General features: G+C 40.2%; 2 protein-coding genes across 5 annotated transcripts in view; one reads left to right on the plus strand and one right to left on the minus strand.

Moving 5' to 3' along the window:
• GRIN2A (glutamate ionotropic receptor NMDA type subunit 2A) overlaps positions 1–25,029 on the minus strand; it is a 1,360,048-nt gene that overhangs the window by 783,085 nt on the left and 551,934 nt on the right. The gene's annotated exons all lie outside the window — the stretch shown is intronic.
• Positions 1–25,029, plus strand: part of LOC142463075 (glutamate receptor ionotropic, NMDA 2A-like) — a 412,218-nt gene that overhangs the window by 377,440 nt on the left and 9,749 nt on the right. The gene's annotated exons all lie outside the window — the stretch shown is intronic.

Here is a 25,029-nt window from a genome sequence, read left to right on the forward strand (position 1 = left end):
AGGGAGAGGGGAGAAAAACCAAGGGGTTAAGCAAGGTATAAGAAGCGGGGTACTTACAGAGAGGTTGGATTCCTACCAGGCTGTGTGACCCCCTGAAAAGCTTCACCTTACCCCCGTCTCCTTCCAAATGAAGTGGTGTAGAGCCGCACGCTCACAAGGTGTCACCACTAATCCATTCCTCCCACAACAATGGTGAAACTGGTGGTGTCCTCCGATCCAGGCAGCAACAGAACCAAAAAATGATCGAGTGGATGAATCTTTGGCCTATTAGGTTTAATCGAAACAAAAAAAATGATCGAGTGGACTATCGCTTGCTATGAAAAGAAGTTGGGGAACTCACCAGATATGAAGGTTAAAAAAGTCTTTAATGAAAACTACATAAAATGACAAAACTCCTCCTCCCACATGTTTCACGCCCACTATGGCGCCACAGTAGGCGTGAAACATGTGGGAGGAGAAGTTTTGTCATTTTATGTAGTTTTCATGTAGTTTTAATATTTAAAAATAATAATGCATTGATTTGGTACAGTCTTTCTGCATGCACTTGGATATTTTTGGGGATCCTTACGATGTAGCTTAACTCTTTGGATACAGGAAGGGCCGGGGCAACACAGTGGAAATTGTGAGTTATTTTATAATGCCTAAATAGAATAGTGACTCTCTCCAGTAATCTTCACTCACAAAATGTTCACTGGCGTGACTGACGTTCCGTTTTGGAGCCCATACTGAACAGACGCTTCTGCGAAGAAGTGAGGACACAGTGATGGCTGCACAGACGTCAGATCAGAGAGCGTGCCGGCGGTGTACTGTTCTTCCATAAGATTTGTGATGCGTGTGTTTTAACTTGTTTATTCTGTACTTGCATTACTTACTGTTTCACTTATTATACTGTATCCTGCACCATGAGTTGATGTGCTTCTCGGTTTTCTTTGAATGTACAGTACAAAGATCCAAGGTGAAAAGCCATCTTTTCTGAACAAGCCTTTCCAATAACTACACAATTGTTTGTGGACTTGACTTAAACACAGTTTGCAATTTGAGAGGATTAACCTTCACATTTTTTATACAGTATGTGAAGTACACTTATCTTAAGAATATCGTGTTTTATAGTATAGTTCTTCCTTGTCAAACGATCATATATTTTCAACACTTTAGAATAATTTGTTATATTTTTATGTGATTATCTATATTTACTGATTCACTTTTTTTATTTTCCAATATCACACGGTAAGCAACTTTTCTACTTTTTCCATTTTTTGACTGTGCTAACTAACAAAACTGCCATCAGAGCAATGCTGCCTACAGAATATAAATACCACCCATCCGCACCCATTTCCAACAGTGCGAGTTAGTTTAGTGCCAGTTGCCAACTTACCAGTGGCAGCATTTAATTTGTTATTTTCACATATTCTGCACTCGTACAGCATTGGCAGCCACAGACATAACATCCATGTGGGTACAATACTTGGCGTGTTCTGTATGTATAGCATGTCCTGTTTCATCTGTGAAGGAAGGGTGGGAGGACCCAAGAACATACTCATTTTATTTAGTTTTTACCTTGTGAAAAATGTACTTTATATTCAGAAGTGTTTTGTGAGACTAATAAGACAATTTCTGCTGCATGAAAGCGGTAGTGCTCAAGACCACAAAGTGAACATCGTCCTTTATGTACTGTCTCCAACATACAGTACTATGCAACATTTGAATGGTCTTTAGACATAGTTTCCTCCTAACTAGTCTTTTCCTCTTTGTTTTACTTCATCATGATCTTTGCTGGACTTGAAAACAGAGAAACCAATTGTATTATTATTTTCATCATTATTTTTATTCTATACATAGGAAACTGCAGTTTGGATTTTATACCAAATAAAAGGTAGCCAATTGTAGATATTTCTTTCTTTAACAAGTTTGTGTTTAGATTAATGAGCATTTAGAAAGATATTTAAAAATGAAATAGATAGACAGTAGAAATAATATCAAACAAGTTGGCAAGTGTTCACATACAGGAGCATGTAAGACTTTTAAGAATTGTAAAGATACGCCCTTTCCTCTGTTGCTCGACTGCTAAAACTCTGATGCATGCCCTTATTCTCTCCCATCTCGACTATTGTAACATCCAGCCTTCCTGCCGCTCACCTGTCTCCTCTACAAGCTATTCTAAATCCTGCTGCCAGAATCACTTTACTCTCTCCTAAATCTGTCTCAGCACCTCCCCTGCTGAAATCTATCTCTAGGCTTCCTATAAAATCCCGTATCACACACACATTTCTCCTCACTTTTAAGGCTATACACTCTTCTGCTCCTCCTTACATCTCAGCCTCAATTTAACGCTATACAACATCCTGACTCTTGCGTTCTGCTCAAGGATGTCTTCTCTCTACCCCTTATGTATCTAAAGCCCTCTGCCACCTTAAACATGTCTCACTTACTGCCCCATACCTCTGGAATGCACTTCCCCTCAATATCTGACTGGCACCCTCTCACTCCACCTTTAGGGCCTTTCTTAAAACACAGCTCTTTAATTAAACACAATGACGCAGTGTTGTGTTGTTTTCCGCTGTAATAGACCCTTGTGATAGTATAACAGATGTTAGTGCTAATTGATGCAAAATAGGTGTTCCCTCTATCAACAGAGCTCCTGTGCAGTTAACATAGAGATGTAATGACGCATTACGTGGGTAATCCCTAAAGGTTGTGTTATCTCCATCCAGAGCCCGAAATAAGGGAGGGGGGCAGAGAAATCTTTGTGTATTGGCATTAACCTCAGGGTACATTGCATAATGTCCATTAATTAGTTTTATAACATGACATTAGGTTGGTGCCTTAGGCTTAGTCAACTCTATATACTGTAGTTGGTATGGAAATCCTTCTAGGAAGTGTGGGATGGGACGCATTTAAATATACTTTGCATAACCATTAGCATATCTCCTAGCCAACTACATCCTGCTTGCTCCTTTCTTAGCACAGGCATGTCTCCCTAATTTATTTGGAGGGACGTTTGATGGGATATATACAGTACAGTACAAAACTGGAGACGCTACAACATATTAAATTCCCCCTTCCTTTTTGTACACAGGTCTCTTTCCGCACATTGTATAAATCTTCCTCTCTCCCCATCTCTCCCCCCGCATCTCCCTCCTGTTTTAGTCCCCAATTCACAGATTGATTTTGCTGGGGATGGTGGTGGTGGGCGGGGGTCTGGATTTGGACAAAACAATCCGCAGAATTCCGGGAAACTGATTTGAACAGTTACGCCCATCACTAATCATAATGTTGTAATTCCACACTCACCTTATCATTAAAATGTTTTGCAGTATTAGGAGCAAGTTATTAAATAATTGAGTTATTTGGAGCCATAACAAATCATACTGTATTCAAATGTGTTAATTGTTTCTTCCAATATAGATGTCTATAACGAAAGATACATCATACCAAATAGTTGTAAAATATGTTTAATGTTAGTTGGATCTGATGTAATTGAGACTTCAGAAGTTTTCCCATGAGACAAGAAAGGCAAACATGATTGACAACCCTACAGATATTTGCAGGATTTTATGTATCTTGTATAAACTTAGGGGAACGCATATTCTCTGCATCTTGTGGCTTTTAATATGGCTGCAGATCCCTAACTATGTAATTAATAATGATGAAAAAGCAAGCAGCTATCCCAATTACATTTTAAAATAGGATGATCTTCCACCCCTCATGCCCTTTCTGCTCATATCTCGCTCCAGCTGCCCTTCCCTCCGTATGTAAAACCACTCTCCTGCCCCCTCCCCGTCATAAATGTCCCACACTCCCTCTGTGCTAATGAATGAAATCCCTGATATGAATTCCGGACATTGGTCACAATTCCAGGCATTATTAGTCAGCAATCAGAAAGCAGGGATTTCATAATTGTCCACAATTTCCACCCACTTACCATTTATTAATCATTATTATTTATTATCATAGTGTCGCAAATTAATTGTTCGAAAAGTTCCACAGATTGCATCATTTTGAATCTGCATCAATGTATCAATTAACTAACAACCAGTGTTCATTGCATTATAATACCATAAAATAGAGACACACTGTACAAACCGCTGTATATGTAAAGATTTTGTACTGTATGTTCATTTTCAAGCTGCTTGACTTAAAATAATGCAAAGGAGTGCACTGTAGCGCAATAAGCATGCAAAGAATATTCCATCATTCTTCTAGTATTAAGTGACAGCAATGTCTGACACTTCACAGATTCAGTGCCCAAGGGGCACAGCCCGCATATATTTTCATCAAAAAGCATTTCAGCTACAAATTCCTTCCTTTTTTTTTTTTTTTTACAATTCAAGTAGTTCTATTAGTGCTTCTTGGGAAAGTGGAACAAACTAGCTTGATGCATAACATGGAAATAGCTATTAAAGTAAGGATCAAATCTGTTGTGGATTTCAGCCGCACATAGGTCGTGTCAGTTGTACAAATTTTATATAAAAGTTAGAGATGTGCAGAATTTTCTCCAAAGTTTGCAGACCAAGCTAAATTTGACAATTCCCCCCCCCCCCCCTTACATTTTGCAAATGTTTTTGCCAAGTCTTAAAAGTCATTGTGGAAGGTCAGGTGACCCTTTATACACTGCTATTTGAACTAAATTCTGGTGAAAAGTTGTGAAATGTTGGCAACATTTATGAAATTATGTTTTATGTAGAAGTACTCATGTTAGCTCAGTTTCGTGCAGAATAAATTAGTTCTTCAGGATTGATACTTCAGAATTGATTGAGCAGATACCTTTTTTTTATTTGGACTAACAATAGATATTATAAGACAAGGTTTCGAGAGTCCTCCTCTTCCCCAGGTCGGCAATATGGAAACGATGTTCAAATATTTGAAATTCTGAGTTATAGGAATTTTTTGCGAAAATGTTTACATTTATTTAAAAAAAAAACATTTTGAAAACATTCGCACATCTTTACTAAAAGTTAAAACATATAATACAAATTGTTGGAGATGTCTCTGTAATACTGTTTTAGCGAATGCATTTACACTACCGACACGCTTTATTGCGCATCGGCCAGATCCGCAAGCCGGGAGATTTCCCGGCTTGCTAGTGGCCGCCCCTCGGCGTGCCGTGCGTCATAGACGCGCGGTCACGCGTCTTCGGGAGCCTGCGCCCCCTGCACGCGCGTCCAGGGCTCCCCGAGGGAGCCCTGGTGTCCCGCGATGTGGGGGACGGCGGCAGGGGGTTCCGGGGGACCCGGCGGACCCGGCAGCGGTAGGGAGAGCGCCCCGATCGGAGGGCGCTCTTCCACTGCTTCGGCGCGCGCCCGTCACCCTCCGGCGCGCGCCAGGTTACTGCTGCGGCCAAGAACGGGCAAATGCTCGAATAAACTTGGCCGCAGCAGTATTTCATGGAGATTGTACAGTACTTCATGTGACTGTAACTTTACCTTTCGTCTACACTATGAATGGAATAAATATAATTCTGGATTGGCCAATTTACAGGAAATTAATATTATGGAAAATATAATACAGAGCCCAGTCATCGACAGTCATGATCAGAAATCTTTAAAAAAATGTAAAAACAGCACCAAAAGTTTTAGAAAAACTGTCCAACTTCCCCAAACTTTGTTGCTTTGTTTTTGAAGCAGCAAATACACTTTCCCCTGGACATTTTCTATACTGTAAGTACCTGAAAAATGTGGTAGAAATAAAATGCGACTAAAAATGTTGAACTTTGTCTGTAAAAGTGCGCCTGAAGCTCCACCCAATGTCAGTGTTATTTGGGAGAGGGGGGGGGGGCAGCTACTGGATAGGTTGATACTAGGGAGGAGAGGGAGGAGAGATTTTCTTTTTTTATTGTTAGGTTTTTCCCTCTTGGAAAACTGAGGAGGGATTTTGCCAGCTGTAGAAGCTCAGTTACCACAGAAGGCATAACAGCACTAACATAGCAATGGTACTGTAAATGTACCAGTGGCTTTTGCTGGTTCCAGTAGCAGCAGCCGCAACCACTGGTAGGGGCAAATACTGTATTGTGGTTGAGTTGATCTTGGAGGAGGTCATTGTTCCACCTTTTCAACCTCACTCTTTGGAAGTAGCTCTGGCTTAGGGGAAGTTTATGTTGGAGAGTGAGATTATGCCAGGACCCTCTCTTATTCTGGTTCAGACTCATCTCAACTAATTCTGTCTTGCTAATTTCAACCTTTTCATTGCTGTGGTTCAAACCCTCCTTGCTGGCGCCCTTTCTATTTTTTTTTTTTTTAAATAGTTGTTTTTTTATTGGGTTTACAAACATTAAACAACAATATTACAATACAGGGAAAAAAATAATAATAAAAATAAAAAACAAATTACAAGAAACACATAAAAACATACTTTTACAAAAAATAGTTTTTAGTATTGCTCATCATACTTATAATTTCAAAATTCAACACATTAACACAAATAATGCTAAAAAGAAAAAACAGAGAATAACCTTTTCAAAGATTTAACATCACAGCTATCACCACACAGCCTCCTAACAGAATCTTGCATCAAATTTCCCATTTACTGTTTCCCCCATCAACAATATACCATCATATTTCGTCAAAGCCGAAATTATCTGTGACCCATCGCGATCAGTCTGAGGAGACCCCAATAGGTACGCTCAAATGTCTGTATGATTTCATCCCTTTCTTGTTGTGACATACAGAGGCGGCACATTTTATTTGAGTGCGGCTAGCTCCGCAAGCCTGGGGATGCCCCGGAATGCTAGCCGCACTCCCTCGGCGTGCCGCGCGTCATCGACGCACGGTCACGCGTCATCGGGTGCCTGCGCCCCCGGCACGCGCGTCCAGGGCTCCCCGAAGGAGCCCTGGTGTCCCGCGATGTGGGGGACGGCGGCAGGGGGTTCCGGGGGACCCGGCGGACCCGGCAGCGGGAGGGAGAAAGCCCCAATCGGAGGGTGCTCCTCCGTGTCTTCGGCGCGCGCCCGGCACCCTCTGGCGCGCGCCAGGTTACTGCTGCGGCCGAGAACGGGCAAATGCTCGAATAAACTCGGCCGCAGCAGCAGTAGTAGCAATACACTTTTCCCATTTAAATTTTTTTTCTCGGTTCTTAATTCTTTATTTGTCTCAGCTTCTAATTTGTCCATCATTATCAATTTATTCAAATAATCGTTTAAAATATCTAAAGTGGGGGGGGGGGGGGGCTCATGCTTTATCCATTTCATGATCGTTTCCCTTGCTGCATGCAAGACAATCTCTGCTAGCCATGGGACATTGTTCCTTACATTAACCTCTTTCCAACTTTTCATATTTTAAAACAACAAGGCTACGGGCTCTTTTATTGTAGTTACCCCAATAACTTAATTTATATGTAGCTCTGATAGGTTTTGGGCTATTATTCTGTCCTCCTGGCAGTAAAGTCTAGTAAAGGTAGGTTTGTCAGAAGTAATCATGGGTTTTCCCCACACATGCAGCTCAGTGAGTCAGAGAAGGTGGGCAATCAGGCCTGCAGTCCAATCTGTGAAAGAGGGCTGGTTCTCACTGGAACTGTTTTAGTGAGTTGCGCTCCCTAATTGAGTCAGTTGGTCTCTACCTTTGAGAGAGACAGGTTCACCCGTACTAAGCTGTCTGGGCTCTGGCAGGCTTGAGGCCCTCCTTCCGGGGAGAGGCGGGGAACCATACCTCCTATCCCACAAGGGGATAGGGGAAGAGCAAGGACCGCTTTCGGTGCCCTAGGATGGGAGTGGGTCCAGGGACATCCTGAGTGTGAATACCCTGACTGCTGTTATCTATCAACTGCTGCTGAATACAGAAGACCAAATAAAGATCCTGTGTTTTTACCTATACCTTCTTGGCCTAAGACTGAAATCTATTAGGAGGGGGGGGGGGGGACAAGAATTCTTTTGCAGAGACTTCACCCCATACATCTGGGGGCTGCACAAGATGAAGTTGCTGCATCTGTGAGTAGAATTTTGGCAAGACACAGAAGCCTGTCCTGTTATTCCCCTATACCATCATGCGGGAGACCCAGGGCGCCCTGTTACCAGCAGGTATGTACCACACAAAGCCATGTAACCAGAATAGCATTTCCCCTAGGAGACCCTATGTGAGATTGGGTGGGGGAAACAGGGTTACATATATATACTGCAGAACTTTATCCCAAAAATCAGAAATAACCAGAAATCCCACAAACTGTGTTTTAAGTCTGCACTTTCCTGGGAGCACTTGGGGCACTTTTTTTTTTATTTCTCTATCCCCTTATAATTGATATCAAAAGCATAATAGGCCCCATGCAGTATCTTATATTGTCCTCTCTCTTTTCATGTACAATAGATGTCTTGTAAGTAAAAATGAATTGCTTTTGTATGAAGAAAGTAGTAATTGTTTGTGGTTAATTACTAATTTTATTTTTATTGTACCATCATGAAGATTAATACATTTTACTATTTCCAAATCCTGTAACTAAGAATATGATAGTCACTGTGATTATCTGAAATTACCCTTACCTTAATAAATGTGTAGATTTTTGGGAAGATAATTAGCTTGGCTTTCAGGAAGAACATAATTTCGTAACATACGGTATAACTTAATAATCATTACATATATAATGAAAATCCTTTCAGATATGAGATAATATATTGATATTTAGTATTCACCAGCACTCCAAATGTAAGGCAACTACTCCAGATGATTAGAAGCATAGTCAATAGTGTTACAGAAAAATCCACCTTTCAGATTTAAAACAAATGTAAAGTTAAATAAACGAATTGACTTTTGCCTCTCGTGGTTATAATACTGAAGATTTGCACCCAGTACTATAAATCTATCACACATAATTTAATACACTTTCTTTATACTGACAGCTTCTAGCCAAGAAAAATGATGATGAAATGACACGGATTACATTTAACTTTACATTTTAACATTACACATTCTGACATTCACAAAGACCGTTACTAGTTTACCCTGAAACGTTGCAATGTTTGTGCTAGAGAGCAGTAGATGTCTAGATTAGGTAGGAGATGTGTGCAGAGGATGGAACACAGGAGACGTTTTAGGAAAAAACAAACATAGCCTTTATTAGCCAGCATCTTTAAACAGAAAACAGCTTCATATCAGCAAACAGAAATAGAGTAGAAAACAACAGCCAGACCCAACCCCGTGTAGGGGACTGAATCAAATGTAGCAGTCCCTATCTGAGGACTGGAGGGCTAGGCCTCTTACCAACCTTTTGACACAAGTACAAACAGAGGTACTTGTAGGCAGGGTGCTCTCCATTTCAGTCCAGGGTACTGTATGTTGTGGTGTCTGTGGGGTGTTCCCTCTGCCGGGGTCCAGGGACCGGTGTTGCCTGGAACAGAGTCGCTCTTCCCCATGGATCTCTCTGACAGCACAGACTCAATCTCTGTGCTAGAGATTTCAGGCAGTCTGTGCAGCAGGCTTTTAAGGCTGCTTTGAGAGGCAGGTGGAAACTGGTCAATTTACTCCTGCTGAAATTAACCAGCTCCCTGCTGGACTCATCAACAAAATACTGGCTATATTTTGGAAGCCTTTTAGACAGGGGAAAGGCCCTGGTACACCCCGCTTATTTTGATTTTTGTAAAAATTTCTCCAAAAAAACAGTTTCTTTAATAAAAATGAGTTGAATCCAGCTACACTGAGACTGTAAGGCGCCTATTCTATAAGCTCTGATTAAATGTCTGCCATCACGAATGGTTTGGCACGACCCCATCGAACGGCTTGTCATTTGTGTTATCACGGTATTCAGAAAGAATCTGAAAGCATTACCTCAAGTCTCAAACCGTGAGGTAGGAAAATGCCAATACCACTCGGGACAGCAGCCATGTGATTTCAGCTTCTCTGAAAGGTCTCCCCCATGCGATCTGGCTGCAGTTTGAGAGAGTTGCATCTCCCTGCACAGCTCTCACAGGCATTCGCAATGTTTTTATTTCAATTTTAACTACAGTGTACTGTAGCTGGGGTCTCTGGAGCAGACCCGCATTAATATCAGGTCCAGGGACCCACTGCTTCCTGAGATACAGGCCCCGGTATGGGGTGCCGGTATCTCCTATGCTCTTAAATGTCCCGGTCACATGACGCGTGCGAGTTAAACATTGCATGGTGATACTGGCACCCAATACCAGGGCCTGTAACTCAGGAAGCAGGGTGTCCCTGGGGTGGAAGTCAATGCGGTTGAGCTCTGGAAACTCCCTACTACCGTACAATAGTATTAAAATGTAAATAAAAACATCTTCATGACCTTAGCAGCTAACCGCTAAGGTTATGAAGGGGTTAAACCTGAGTACCCGGTTTGCTGGGGTACAGTTGGTGGATGAAGAGGGTAGTTGCCCCAGGGTGTGTGGTTAGGTCTGCCAGAAAGATTATGGGAGGAATAACCCCTTTCACTTTTATAGCGATGGTGACCGGTATGGTAATGAAGGGCCTAAACATCCACCCTTGGGCAACTACCCCTTTCACCCAATCCCTCTACCCCCAAGAAACATTAAAATACAATAAACCAACTACCCACCTTCTCTACCCCCAACAACCCCCCTCAACTCATACAGTACAATGGTCAAAATTACTAATTTGCCCATTAAAAATGAAACATTATGCAGCCAGCATAAAGAAAATAACATTTCAACTTACCCCCGCCAGGATGAAGGCCGCCCCCATCCCCGTCCTCCGCATCCATGTCCCCCGTGGGCAGCAATAGTACAAACCTGGGATGCCTAACCACCCTCCTTGGGGCAACTACCCCCACCCTCTACATATTGATTGACAAAGTGGTACACCATGACCATATAATATGGGCATGGTTTGCCACTATGACAGTCAATGGGCAATAAAAAAAAACAAGCACCAAAAATACACAATTAAAAAAAACATGCACCAAAAATACACAACAATGAATTAAAACCAAGCACCAAAAATACATAACAATTAAATAAAAACAAGCATTTGCCCCCAAAAAATGCATTGCTTGTCACTGTCACATTATGATGGAGTTTGCAATTAAATGTTAATTGCTGCTCACGAAAAATTACCCTCTTAATTGTGCACATATCTATAGTCTCAGTACAAAGAGAATTTTTTTTCACTCACTACTCCATTTTCTACTGTAAAAAAATATTTCCTACATTTAATGCAAATTATTAGCTAGAAAAGATCATGCCATGTTGAACTCACAGGATTTTTTTTAACTCAACTACAAAAAAAAAGTATACACAGAGGCAGAGTTTTTTTTATACATCTCATTATAATCAGTGAGTTCTGTGACTCATCCCTAACCCATCCTACTGCCACTCCCTAAATATCAAGCTTACGCACATGAAGCCACTCTTTAAGCAAATACTGTACCTTGATGCTCTGCCTGAAAGAGAGACAGATGAAAATATTGAAATTTCCACTGCAGCCAAAGATTGCAATACAATTAATTGATAATGGTACAAAAATTACTGGCACAGCTAAATAATAAACACAAATAGAGCCCAGTACTACATCCAATGGCAAAAATACACAGTGAAATACCTATATATCTCTGGAATAAAAGGGTCATTTAGTTTAACACCTTGGCCAAAGCATTGTAAGCCTATGAGCCCCTCCAAGGCAGGACCATAATTCACAGGTCCTTTATGATCATTCTTCGTAGTATTGTACAGGTTATTAAGAATTTTAATCCCTGTTAGGTCCTGTGAATTATGGTCACTGGGCTCTGTTTGTGTTTGTTTGTAGTATTCATACATATACATACATATACATATATATATATATACACACACATACACATATACGTCTTTTATACTGTATTAATCAGTGTTAAGACCTGTGAATTATGGTCCTGCCTTGGAGGGGCTCACAGGCTTACAATGCTTTGGCCAAGGTGTTAAACTAAATTACCTTTTTATGCAAGAGATATATAGGTATTTCACTGTGTGTTTTTGCCATTGGATGTAGCACTGGGCTCTGTTTGTTTGTAGTATATATTGTCATGCCCAGTAGCACTCCTTTTTGACATTTATATACATATATATTTTGTGGTAACTTTTGGGGCTTAAAAGAGCTTACTGGGTATCTGTGTGCTTACAACTTAATAATAGTTCAACTTGTGTGTCAGAGAAGGGTGCTATCAGGGATAGATAATTAATAATTAATTAATAGCATGTTCTTGTATAGCGCTGCTAGTTGTACGCAGCGCTTTACAGAGACATTTTGCAGGCACAGGTCCCTGCCCCGTGGAGCTTACAATCTATTTTTTGGCACCTGAGGCACAGGGAGATAAAGTGACTTGCCCAAGGTCACAAGGAGCCGACACTGGGAATTGAACCAGGCTCCCCTGCTTCAAACTCTCAGTGCCAGTCAGTGTCTTTACTCACTGAGCTGCACCTAGTGAAACAATCTTAGGGTATTGTTGATAGCAAACGCCATGAAGTAATGACCACGACCTAAGACTTAAGTTAACAGTGTGCATAGCAAGAGATTTCTAGAGTAGAGAGTGTTGTACAGTAGGTGCTCTCACAAATATAAAGAACTGGCACAGGCGCACTACAAACCACAAGTGTGGTGTATACTGTAGCTAAAACAGTAGATGTACAGGCACTCCAGTTGGCTTGAAAAAATAAATAAAGTGTGCTTTATTCAGGGATCAGTGTTTCGGTCCTCACATCGACCTTTGTAAAGATGGTCCATGTGAGGGCTGACACATCGATCCCTGAATAAAGTACATTTTATTTATGTTCCCAGCCCACTGGAGTGCCTGTTTCTTTTCTATTTCAGAGATTAGTAGAGCCGTTATAACAACTCTGTTACTAAACCGTAAAGAAAAGGGAATTTCTTCATAATCTGCCAGCATTTGAAGTTCACTTCATAGAGGTGTCTCATTTCAGATATTCTATTCTCTCTCCACTTCTTTGGCAACACATGTAGCCAATTTCTATCTGGCTGCACTACTTTGACTTCTCGCCTATTTGGTGAGAAATGATTGACAGATGTTTTCCCAACCTTTGCATTTCTACACACAACTGTTGTCACACTTAGTAGGTCATTGTTCACTTGTATATATTTGAGCACAGCACTATTTATTGTATTGTTATATAATCTCACTCCAATATAGAAACTTTAGTGTTCATTATTACCATTAGAGAAGGCAGCGAACAAACCCCACGTTATTATGTATCCATACTATAGGATGCTGCTCTAGTATTTTGTAATCATTTTAACTTTATTTTCCTCCTTACAGCTCATTATTTTAATACAAGTTTAATAAAAAAAAAATATTTTTTACTTAGAGGCCTCTCCTTTGAGAGCGTCAACAAGGGATCCTTTTGTATCCATTGTATTCAATACAGATAATTGCTCAGAAATCCAAAACAATTTGATAATTTGATCACAAAATTATAGTGAACACATTAATAAGTCTCCAATGCCCTAATACAGAAACCAATGATATTTCCTCTGTCACTGGCTGATTATATGTTTGGGGCATGCTTGGGACCAAAACGAAAGGAATTATGCTGAAAGAATGTATTTATAAATAAAAAAAATCTAAATCTAAATTATGAGTTACCATGAAGCAAGTGGAAATCACGGAAACATACTGTACAGGCGAAGACTGAGATCATCTGCTTATTCTTTGTGTATATCTTGTAGACATTTCTATCCTTTGCAACAATTCAACAGTTCATTTTGCAGATACTCTATGAAATGTCCCATATGTTTAAAAAATTCACAGTTCTGTTGGAAATTATTCATGCTGCTGGCATTTCATGTAAAGCATCAATGCAACCTAATTAGATATATTAGAATTGAAATGAAGTGAAGGCTCTGACCCATGTAAATGTTCAGTGCTATCGTTTAACACACACATTTTATTTTTAAACATCTCCAATTGCTTATCATGTTTCAGCAAGAAAACCACAGCCTGTACAGGGCGATTGTAAATAAAGAGAAAGCAAGGAACTGAAAACGAGGGTAGATAGCACAGATCCTGTAACCTATGTTAATTGGATATGCATGTTTCAATGGTAACTTTATATTAATATGGTAATGAGCTTTGCACATATTTTTCATTCATTTTTCTTTCATGAAGAGGAATCGTGTATTATTGGAGGATTTCACAATAAAGGGTAAGTTTTAACCCGATGAGTGCCCCCAGATGTAGCTAGTACGTCATGGGGACTGTTTTGTAAGGGGAGATCGCATCATGACTGATGCGATCTACACTGATGAGGAATGAAATGAGGATGACTCCTCTCTTTCCGTTCCTCCAGCAGTGATGGAGCGCTGGACCTCTTCGTAGAAGCAGCCACATGATCGCCAATGCTGGAGGGGCCTTGTCCCTCTGGTATTCAACGGATTAAAGGAAAAGGGAAATATTATGATTGTTTTAGAAAACCTGTACATATGTTCTGTTAAGTTAGTGGCGTGATGGTTAAAAACTGATGTGGTGTTTACTCAATGGTGCATATTGTAACATTTTTCTATGGGTGTGGCATTCATTTTGGAAGATTTCTAAATATCCACTGTTCTTGGCGAGCATAAAATAATAGGGTTGTTTAAAACATGTTCCCTATGGTTTTTTCATTCTTTCTCTGTCATGACAAAAATATACAACATTTGAATTTTTTTTATATTCACGTTTGATTAAAGAAGCAGAACGTGTGGGATTTTTATAGGTGGGCGGAAGCACCGGGTCTCCGGAGCTGAGCCGTGTTCATTTCAGCTCCGGTGACCCCGTGCTCCCCGAGATAAATACCTCCACAGTGGGTGCCACTTTTAGATCAGCAGTTTAAAGGTCCTGGTTTCTTGGTCGAATAGGAAGCCACAAGGGATGACGTCATGGACTCCTATTGGCCCATGTGACAAGGGGCATTTAAGTCAAGACACAGCCCAGCTGGAGCTGCTACCGGCACCCCCTACAGTGGTAAGTATCTCGGGAAGCATGGGGTCCCCAGAGCTGAAATTAATGCAGTTCCACTCCGGAGACCTCCAGCTTCAAAGCTATTATTATTATTATTTTTAATTAAAGTAGTATTGCTGCCTTAACAAGATGTTATCATTGTAAAACAAACATCTGTGTGTTAGATAACATATGTGAATTGTCATTTTAGTAATTTTTTACATTTAAAAGGTTTTATATACATGCCTTTGATTTTCTTATGTTGTTTTGAAAGGTTACATGTAAATATGCTGACAAGCTGTAACGCAAAGTGATAAATATTAACTGATGCCTGGTGGTTAGGTTTTATTATCCTAAAAAACGTTACAGCCTAGTACAAGGGTGACTTAAAAAATGATGGTTATATTTTAAATTCTGACCAGTGTAGTTCAAAGTTCTAGTAGCTGTTTTAGTCCTGAAAAAAATCAGATTCAACGTACGTTGAGATACCATTTAGTCGACCAACATTAGAGATGATCATAGATGAAATTATAGAGTACAGATATCTTGGAACTTCATAGGTTTCTTCTTCAACTGTTAGTAAATGTGACACTAGTACTGTAATGTACATACAGTAGCACATGGGGTAAATCACTAAAATACGTTGAATGTTAAGGTACAGGATCTGGTATTAACTACCATTCAAGTAAATGGCAATTAACACTTTATCAGGTACAGTACTGCAACAGACCATAGCAAAGCACCCTTCTTAAACCAACATTAAAAAATGCTAAATCTTGTTAATTAGAACCTTTTTTGAAAATAGGTAATGTTTTGTTTTGCTTCCTATTTAATTATTTATACCATTTACCTATGCAAAGGATAATAATAATAAATGTGGTTTATGTCCGTTTCCAAATTTACCAAAGAACATGACATGGTAAAACATGGTAAAACAAAGACAGGACAAGACCAGTTAGGCACCGAAAACTATTTAGAAAGACCATTCAAATGTTTCAGAGTATGTTGGATACAGAACATACTGTAGTGCATACATGATGTGGCTAACATTGTGGCCTTGAGCACACACTTGTTCATGCAGGACAAATTGTCTCAGTAGACCCCACTGCTGTGTCAGCAGTTACAAAACACTGTTACTGTACAGTATGTATTTAAGATTTTTTTACAGGGGTAAAAGACAACCAAAAAAAAGGACATTGCCTTCCACCCTTGTGTCGCAGATACTTACTGTGAAGTTGCCGGGATTATTTCCTGGTGTCTAAAGGGGATTTAAATGGCTGTCCAACAGCCCCTGTACCAAACTTGGATGTTACATTTATTGCTTGCAATGCAGTAGAACTGCAGGCTTGTTTGGGTCCTACTCCCAACAAAATGTGAAAATAGTCAAATATAACAAATGAAATTATGCCGCTGGCAACTTGATAACTGGCACTAATGATGATGGCAGTGGTGGTGCTGATTGTGATAGTGATATGCCATGGGCAGGATGGCACTGGTGTCAGCTTAGACTATTATATCAGCCAGCAGCAACTTGTGTAAATCTCAGTCTCAGACTCTCATCCGCTGCTGTGGCAGAAGTCACAAAACAAATATGTACAAATCACAAATTAACAATCATGTATACGTTGTTAACCGGGGGTGAGGGGGGTGGGCAGGGAAGAATTCCTAAGGAAGGAGTATGTCCTTAGGCTCCCTCCTACCTTTGTGTCACTGATGACAGGACATACATACAAAACAAAAACTGTTCTCACATGAATGATACATCTGGGGCTGGAAATGCTGCACAAGTACTGGCTTGTTAGGGCCCCCATGCAATGACCACCATCATGCAACATTTCTGACCCTGTTCTTTTGTCAATAATATACAACTAATAGGCATATTATTTTCACAGACTACTGTGTGTGTATTTGTGTGTATTCACCCTCCTATCTCTACGCCACAAGACAAATGGTGCGTGTGCCCTCTTTGATTTACTATTATATTGGTGCCAATTAGCAACAAGGTTTATATATTTGGATTAGGGAGTATGATTCATCTTCCTCATAGTGATCACTCATGATCATAGCTGTCACCATTATTGTTGGGACCAAATATAAAATCGTCCCCAACTCCTCTTCTTTTTTGCAGTAGCCTCCAGCAATTATCAATTATAAGGTAGCCATCAGCTCTAAACACTTTTTTAGAGTACACACTGGAAAGTGGACAGCTTAAGAAAACCCTAGCATGACTGTATAAGGGGCTCCAGATAGTTCTCTTATGTTCCCCGTATGTAAACAGGCTGGCCTTCATGTGAACTTCTCTACTACCTTTGAAATGATCCTTTGTCATTCTAGAGACTGTGTAAGTTGTTTTAGTCATAGCAGAACGCTCTTTGGGCATGTCCGTTAAGACTGACATCACATTTATATTAAAGTTATTTTCATACTTGTTGCTGATTGGCACAAATAGTTTTACTAACTGCAGTTTCAGGAGAAGCAGAAGGACGAGGTTCATGTGACTTTTGAGCTGACACCTTGGCTACAATGAGATCTTTGCAACAGCCAGTATATCCTGGTAATGATATACAGTATCAGAAAATTATGTACAATCAAGTTGATAGTGTGTGCAAAAGAAATATGTTCAACATCTTCCAGTAATAGTGGACAAGCAATGTTTGCTTTATTACCTGGAATTATGAAGAGTCCAAGAGGGGTCAGCCAATCTGCAATTACATTCCTCAATATACCCGAGATATTGATACTGGTATGCTTCTTAGTCAGGCCAGTAATACACTAAGCAGCTTGTCTGTGAATTATCTCTTCCAACCCCATGCTAGTAGACAGAGGCCTGATGATGGTGATGATGGAGGTGTTGGTGTTTCTGTTACCCAGTCAGTTGTCAAAATCTTGTAGTCTTTAGTTTTATCAGTAGCACTTGTTCACATGTCTGTAGTTATGTGGAAATTTGTTAAAATTGCATTTTCCATTACCATGGAAATGAAATATAGGGGCCTATTCATGTAGCTTCGTTGTTATCACTGCCAAATCAAACTATTTGGCATGACCCTACCTCACGGTCTGACATTTGTGTTATCACGGTATTCACAAAGAGTTATCGCAAGTCAGGAACCATGAGGTAGGAAAATGCCAAACCGATCAGGATAGCAGTGTCCTTATCTCAGCCTTTTTCTAAGTTATGCCCGTGCGATCTGCTTGCAGTCTGTAAGAGCTGCACAGAGAGCGGTGTCTTCCTGCACAGCCCTTACTGGCGTTCGCACTGTTTTTATTTAAATTTTAATAACACAGTATTAAAGCAGGGGGTCTCCGTAGTTTGACACTTCTTCTTCCATGTTACGCCACTTGCAGTGAACTAATATGCTCTCAGATATATCCTTGCTATCAAGGGAGAGTTCATTGTTAACTAGTGTCATTAGCAATACTTTTCATCGTCATCAGAATCATCAACACCACAAAATCAATGACAAAAACTACCCCCTTCACCCACCCCCTCTGCCCCCGAGAAACCTGGTATTGTGGCTTAACCACCTTCCTTACATTAGCCTCTAGAGCCTAGGTGGGCAAACTATTTTTCAATGTAGCCACAGGTGTGGCGAATGAGAAGTGAAAATAGCCACACCATGTAAAATTTGAGAAATAAGGCTACTTAAACGAACATTTAAAACAACACGCACTGTTTGAAGAAGTTCATTCAAAACATGTACACTTTTACTACTACAGTTACAACTGCTTGAGACGCAAATGATGACAATTCTTCAAATTGAAAATGCAAGACAAGTTAATGCAAAGTTGCAGAAACTTTGGCTGACTATCTGTACTCGATGCACATCTTATCTCTGCCTCCAAATTGACATCAACAATTCGAGAAACAAATCCTGATTTTTTTCCAATCATTGCTGGTGCACCGTCCGTTGTAATAGCAGCTAGTTTTATCAGATATATATATCACATTTTTTTAAGCATTTTTTGGCAAACTCCAATTAGCCACACTTTGATGGCCAATTAGCCACTTGTGGCTATTGGCTACAGGGTTGCCCACCTCGGCTCTAGAGTAATGAAGCTGCTTATATTTTATTTTAATAACAGAGTATTGAAGCAGGGGATCTCCAGAGCAGAACCACATTAATTTTAGCCTAGGGGATCCCCTGCTTCCCGAGTTATAGGCTCTGGTATGGGGTGCAGGTATACTCGTCATGTTTAAATCTCCCGCGTCACATGACCGGGACATTTAAACAATGTAGGGGGATACCGGCACCCTATACCAGGACCTGTAACTTGGGAAGCAGGAGGTCCCCAAAGCTAAAAGTAATGTGGTTCAGCTCCGGAGACCCCCTGCTTCAATACTATCATTAAAATAAAATATAAGTAGCTTCATTACTTTAGTGGTTAGCTGCTAATGTAATGAAGCGGTTAGGCCAGAATACCAGGTTTAGAGGGGGTGGGTCAAGGGGGTAGTTTTTGTCATTGATGTTGTGGAGTTGATGATTCTGATGACGATGAAAAGTATTGCTAATGACACTAGTAATGCTAATGTCACTAGTTAATGATGATCTCTCCCTTGATGGCAAGGAGTGATCTGAGAGCATATTAGTTCACTGCAAGTGGGTAACATAGAAGAAGAAGAGTCAAGGAGGTTTATGTTCCTATCCCTGCCTTTTTTGCATGATTGATGGTGCCAATTTTAACTGGTTTAATGATATCATTATTTTTGTTATATTAATATCAGAAGTTTACTGTATAGTGATATAGAGCATAAAGACAGATCCGATGGTGGTATCACTGCAGGTAGCATTAAAAAAATGTAAGACAGGTGGTGCTACATCTCAATCTCTATGCCTACTGTATGCCCTATAGTGCAAATGTTTTATATACAAAATTGGTGAGACAGTACAGTACATCAATCTTTAGTTAGCATGTAGATGGTGTAAATATATATTCGTGGTGAATGGGTCCAAATAAAATTGTATAAAAATGATGGAGTCCAAGCACTCAAAGAACACAATAAGCACATATTTTATCATTCATCCTTTTTCTGTATTACTCGGGAGGCATTCGGAGGCAAAGCAGGATGAGGTGACTACTACACTGACACACAGCAAGCATGCCATGGGCTATTTCGCTGTACAGTATCTTTAATCTTGCCTTGCACTTTCAGGGAAATACCACAGTTCTCTGTATACTGTATGTGGATCAGAAGAAGGGCTGAGAGCATGTAAATGTTTGCCCCCCCCTTTACTTTGTGGCTATCATTCTTTGGATTTTTTCCTCATACATTGATAAATACATTCTGTGCTGCCATTTGTGTGCCTTATATATAGCTTTAATGGCATTCACTTATATGATATAATAATACAACAAAAACAAAGAAGCCCAAAGCTACATCCAATATGATAAAAATATACAGTGAAATACCTATACATTTCTTGAATAAAGGGGCATTTAGTTAAACCCTTTGGCCAAAAGCATTTTAAGCCTGCAAGCCACTTCAAAGCATGACCAAATATTGCGGGTCTTAACACTAACTGATTAACATTCTTATTTACGTCTATAGTTAGAGGAAGAATTATCGCATTGGATATGTCACAACCAGATGCATGTCAAAGAAAGAACTGCTCACTTGGAAAGTGGGGAGGGGCGAGCCTAGGAGGGAGGAACCACCAACCTCCACAACAGCTGAGACCAGCTGGACAAAGTTAACAAACACACAGATACCCAGAAAGCTCAAAGAAACCCCCAAAATTACCACACACACACACGGTTGCAGACCTGTCTAAGACATGCAAATGAGCATAAAGTAATATTTCCATTTGCTATATGCTTTACTTTGGAGGGTTTTTGTCACTTTTTTTTAACCACCATAGCTTAACTAAGTGTGGTGAAACCTATCCCTGCTTCATTTTGCAAAGCCAGAATAACCAACCCCACAATGAGGATACCCATAAAGGTCGAAATGGCTCTCTGTGAGTGGGTTTACTGGCTATGCATCTTAACCCAGGCTGTGTTCAAAGTTGTGAAATGCAGCAAGATTAAGCTTATAGGGGACCAGGTTTTGAAGCAAAAGGTGGCACTGTGTGCTCATTTGCATGTCATTTCCCAGAATCCCTTGCTTCAGTGGAAGCGCTGGGTGATAATGGTGAAAGGCAGGCTTGCAGACCTGTCTAAGACATGCAAATGAGCAAGCAGTAATATTTCCATTTGCTATATATACATACAAACACACACACACACACACACACACACACACACACACACACACACATATATATACAGTGTTCGACAAACCTATACATTTGCTTGCCCCGGGCGAGTGGATTTAACATCGTGGCGAGCTCCTATTGGCCCAAGCAGCACACGTTTGGTACTAGGTGGCGAGTTGATTTTTTTGTGTGGCGAGTAGATTTTTTGGTGATTTGTCAACCACTGTGTGTATATATATATATATATATATATATATATATATATATATATATATATATATATATATATATATATATATAATATATATATACATACACATATATATATACACACACACACACACATACATATATATATATAGTCCTATTTTGTGTGCCCTATATTTTCTTCTGTGTCCTATAGGCTATAGTATTTTGTTTCTTTTTTCTAAAGTGCCTTTCTCATTTTACATTGCTCATTTTGTAAATGTATTCAGCTGCAGGGATTCTCTCTGACGGTGGCTATTCTAAAAACACTGGTCACTGTATAGCACTGTTGTTCACTGTATAGACCATTGATTATCTGCATAGCGGTTTATAGCCCCAGATAAAACTGACTGATAGTCTATGGTGTATTACATTTATCATCTCTCAGTTCAAGTGACAATTTTCTCAGGTTGTACCAGTTGTCCTTGAAAATGTTTCTTTTTTTATCCTTGCTTGGGATCTAATACACAAAAATGATGAATTATAAAATATGTACTTGTGTTCTTTGAGTGCTAGGACTCCATAATTTTTATACTGTACAAATATATTATATAAGTCAAAAGATGGAGGTGTTAACTTCAATGCAACTGGAACTGACTGACTCTCTGATACAGTTTAAGGGGGTTATGCACTAAACAGTGATAAGTGGGTTTTCTGGGTGCTATGCACAAAGCAGTGATACGTGCTTTTAAGTGAGATAACTGCCTTTATAGCGTGATACTGCCTGCTGTGAGATTCACAAAGCAGAGATAACAGTGCAGTATTGTGCTATAATGGCTACTTAAAAGCACTTATCACTGCTTTGTGAATCTCACAAAAGGCAGTATCGCACTATAAAGGCATTTGTCACTTAAAAGATGTATCACTGCTTTGTGAATCTCACAGCAGGCTGTATCACGCTGTAATGGCTTTTTAATCGCACTTAAAAGCACTTATCACTGCTTAGTGCATAACCCCCAATGTGTTATTGTATATATTCTGAGAGTAGGACTGGACAAAACATAGGTCAGGTGGTTGACCTCTGTAGTATACAAGTGTTATACAGTATATTATAAGCTAACAGATAATAGTATTGAAAAATAAATAACTATTAACTGAAATAATTTATTTCAACTGGTACTGTGACTGCCATTTTAATGTATTTACCCTAATGATAATGCCACAGACTTTTGTTTGCTTCTGAAGCCATTAATCCCTTTTCCTGTCTCTTCGGTTAAAACCCAGCACACCTCTTTGTACTTCTTTGAGTTGTCTGAAGCATCTAAATTATCTTTACATCCAAGTTTTACATCCATACATGAGCAGAAAACACTGGTCAAATATTTTCCTCTTAAGGCACAGTGGAAGGTTACCTTGAAAGCTTGTCTTGTATGACCTAGAAACACTCCATCCCATGTTCATTCTCCTACTGATGTTTTTCAAAATGTTCACATCCATTAATACTTGCTATACAAGATAGACATTGTTTTCAACTTCTTCTAGTGCCATTTTATTTATTTCAAACGTTGTACAGTTGACATATTTGTTAAAGGTCATTTTGGTTTTGCTAAGATTTATATGTACTGTAGCCCCCCTTTCTTACTACAAGTTCTCTGATCTGGAAATCTTCTGTTCCTATTGTAAAAGTAATAATGTTGTCTGCAAATTGTATGTGACTTACATATTCACCATTGAATTTTATTCATCCTTCTTCGAAATTTAATGTCTTGAACAATTGTTCGTGTTGCTATAAAAAAAAATTGGTGATATGGTGTCCCCCCTATCTAACCCCCTTGCTAATTCTTATCTTACTTGTATCTTTATGGTCTAATGGTTGATGTGGCACTCTTGTAAATGTTCCTTACATTATCAATGTGTACTTCTTAAATATATATATATATATATATATATATATATATATATATGTGTGTGTGTGTTTGTGTGCGTGTATACACATACATACAGAGGCGGCACACTTTATCCTTACCTGGCTAGTGCCGCAAGCCGGGAGGTGTCCCGGCTTGCTCGTTTATTTCCCTCGGCGTGCCGCGCGTCATCGATGCGCGGTCACGCTTCATCGGGAGCGTGCGCGCATGGCGCACGTGCCCAGGGCTCCCCGAGGGAGCCCTGGTGTCCCGCGATGTGGGGGATTGCGGTGGGAGGCACCGGGGGACCTGGCGGACCCGGAGAGGGGAGGGGGAAGCCCTGATCGGAGGACCGATCCTCCAAGGCTCCGGCGCGCGCCCGGGACACCTCGACGCGCGCCCGGTTTCTGTTGCGGTCGAGATCGGGCAAAGGTAAGAATAAACTCGGCAGCAACAGTACATGTATGTATGTATGTATGTATTGTGACAAACAGCTTACTCCGGGGCTCCGCCGTTTGTCCGGGACTGTTAGAACACGGTCTTTTAGGGTAGGTTAAATGATGAGGCGTCACGTACTGTTCCTTTAAACAGGCTATGCCTGGTTTATTCAGTCCCAGGCACTGAGACTGCCACAGTGCATACAACAGAAACACATCAAAACAAAAAGCTGCTCACCTGAGCGATAACTTAACTTAGATTTTCCCTAACTCAGGGTGGAAGTGGCTTTTCCACTTCCAACAACAAAACAAGGTACTTTTCAGTTTTAGACAAAAAGGAACAGAAACATTTAACCTGTTTGGGGAGAGGCTTTTTCCCCTCTCTGCTTCCAGCATCCTTCCTGTCTCCAGGCTCTTGGGGAGAGGGGAGAGGAGAGAGGAAACAGGAAACAGGAAAAAGTCTTACATACCTGATTTCTAATTAGCATGACAGGTGACAGAAATCAGGCAGCAGACAAACTCTGGTCTGGATCTCTTATCCCTCAGTTCCAGCGCTTGCCAAACTGTGGGATGGAGTGCATGTATTATAAGGCTGCACTCCCAGGCCAAACAGGATAGAAACTGTTCAGTATCCTGGGAGCCCTATATATGGAATTTATTACCATCCCCTGGTTTCTGTCACAGTATGTATGTATATACACACAGTGTGCCACCAATAGGGATCCTTTAGTGCACTTTGTCTGTGAAGTGCACTTATTTAGTAATTATTCTCTCTCCTCCCAGGCAGCACGCATATACTTTTTGGGGGTTTTGAGCAAGGTGTCCATCTATTCTTTATGTATATACACACACACACATATTTTTATATATATTTATATATATATATATATATATATATATATATATATATATATATATATATATATAACAGCAGGCACTTCAAAGGCTCCAACTAAATAGGTGCTTGTTCAACAAAAATAACAGGAAACCAGGTGTCCCACCAAGGAGACAAAAAACAGCACTCAAGGTATATTGCAAAAGTGTATTTGAAAAAAAGCAGGCACATATAAATCCGCATACATATATATATACATATATATATGTAGCCCTTTTTCTGAACCCTCCCAAGGAACTACTGGCCACTGTATAACACCTGCGGCTCCAGGAGATCTGAGCCTCCGCTAGCTGGGAGCCTGGGGTAACACTTACACATTTCCTTAGCGCAGCGCCTCCACTTACCCAGGATCCCCGTGATGTGAGATTCCCCTGGGCAAGAAACATACAACACCTTATGATTGTAACTGGTTTTTACTAATGATAATGCAACGTAGCAATAACACATACATATACTTATACTCTAACGGTATAACTTTAGCAGCTGCCCCCTCATCAGGGCAACGTCTCCGTCCCCTCACCGCGTGCCCCACACACCGTGTCCATATATTAATGTGA

This window comes from Ascaphus truei, chromosome 11 (genome assembly GCF_040206685.1).
Source record: "Ascaphus truei isolate aAscTru1 chromosome 11, aAscTru1.hap1, whole genome shotgun sequence".
Classification (NCBI taxonomy): Eukaryota; Metazoa; Chordata; class Amphibia; order Anura; family Ascaphidae; genus Ascaphus; species Ascaphus truei.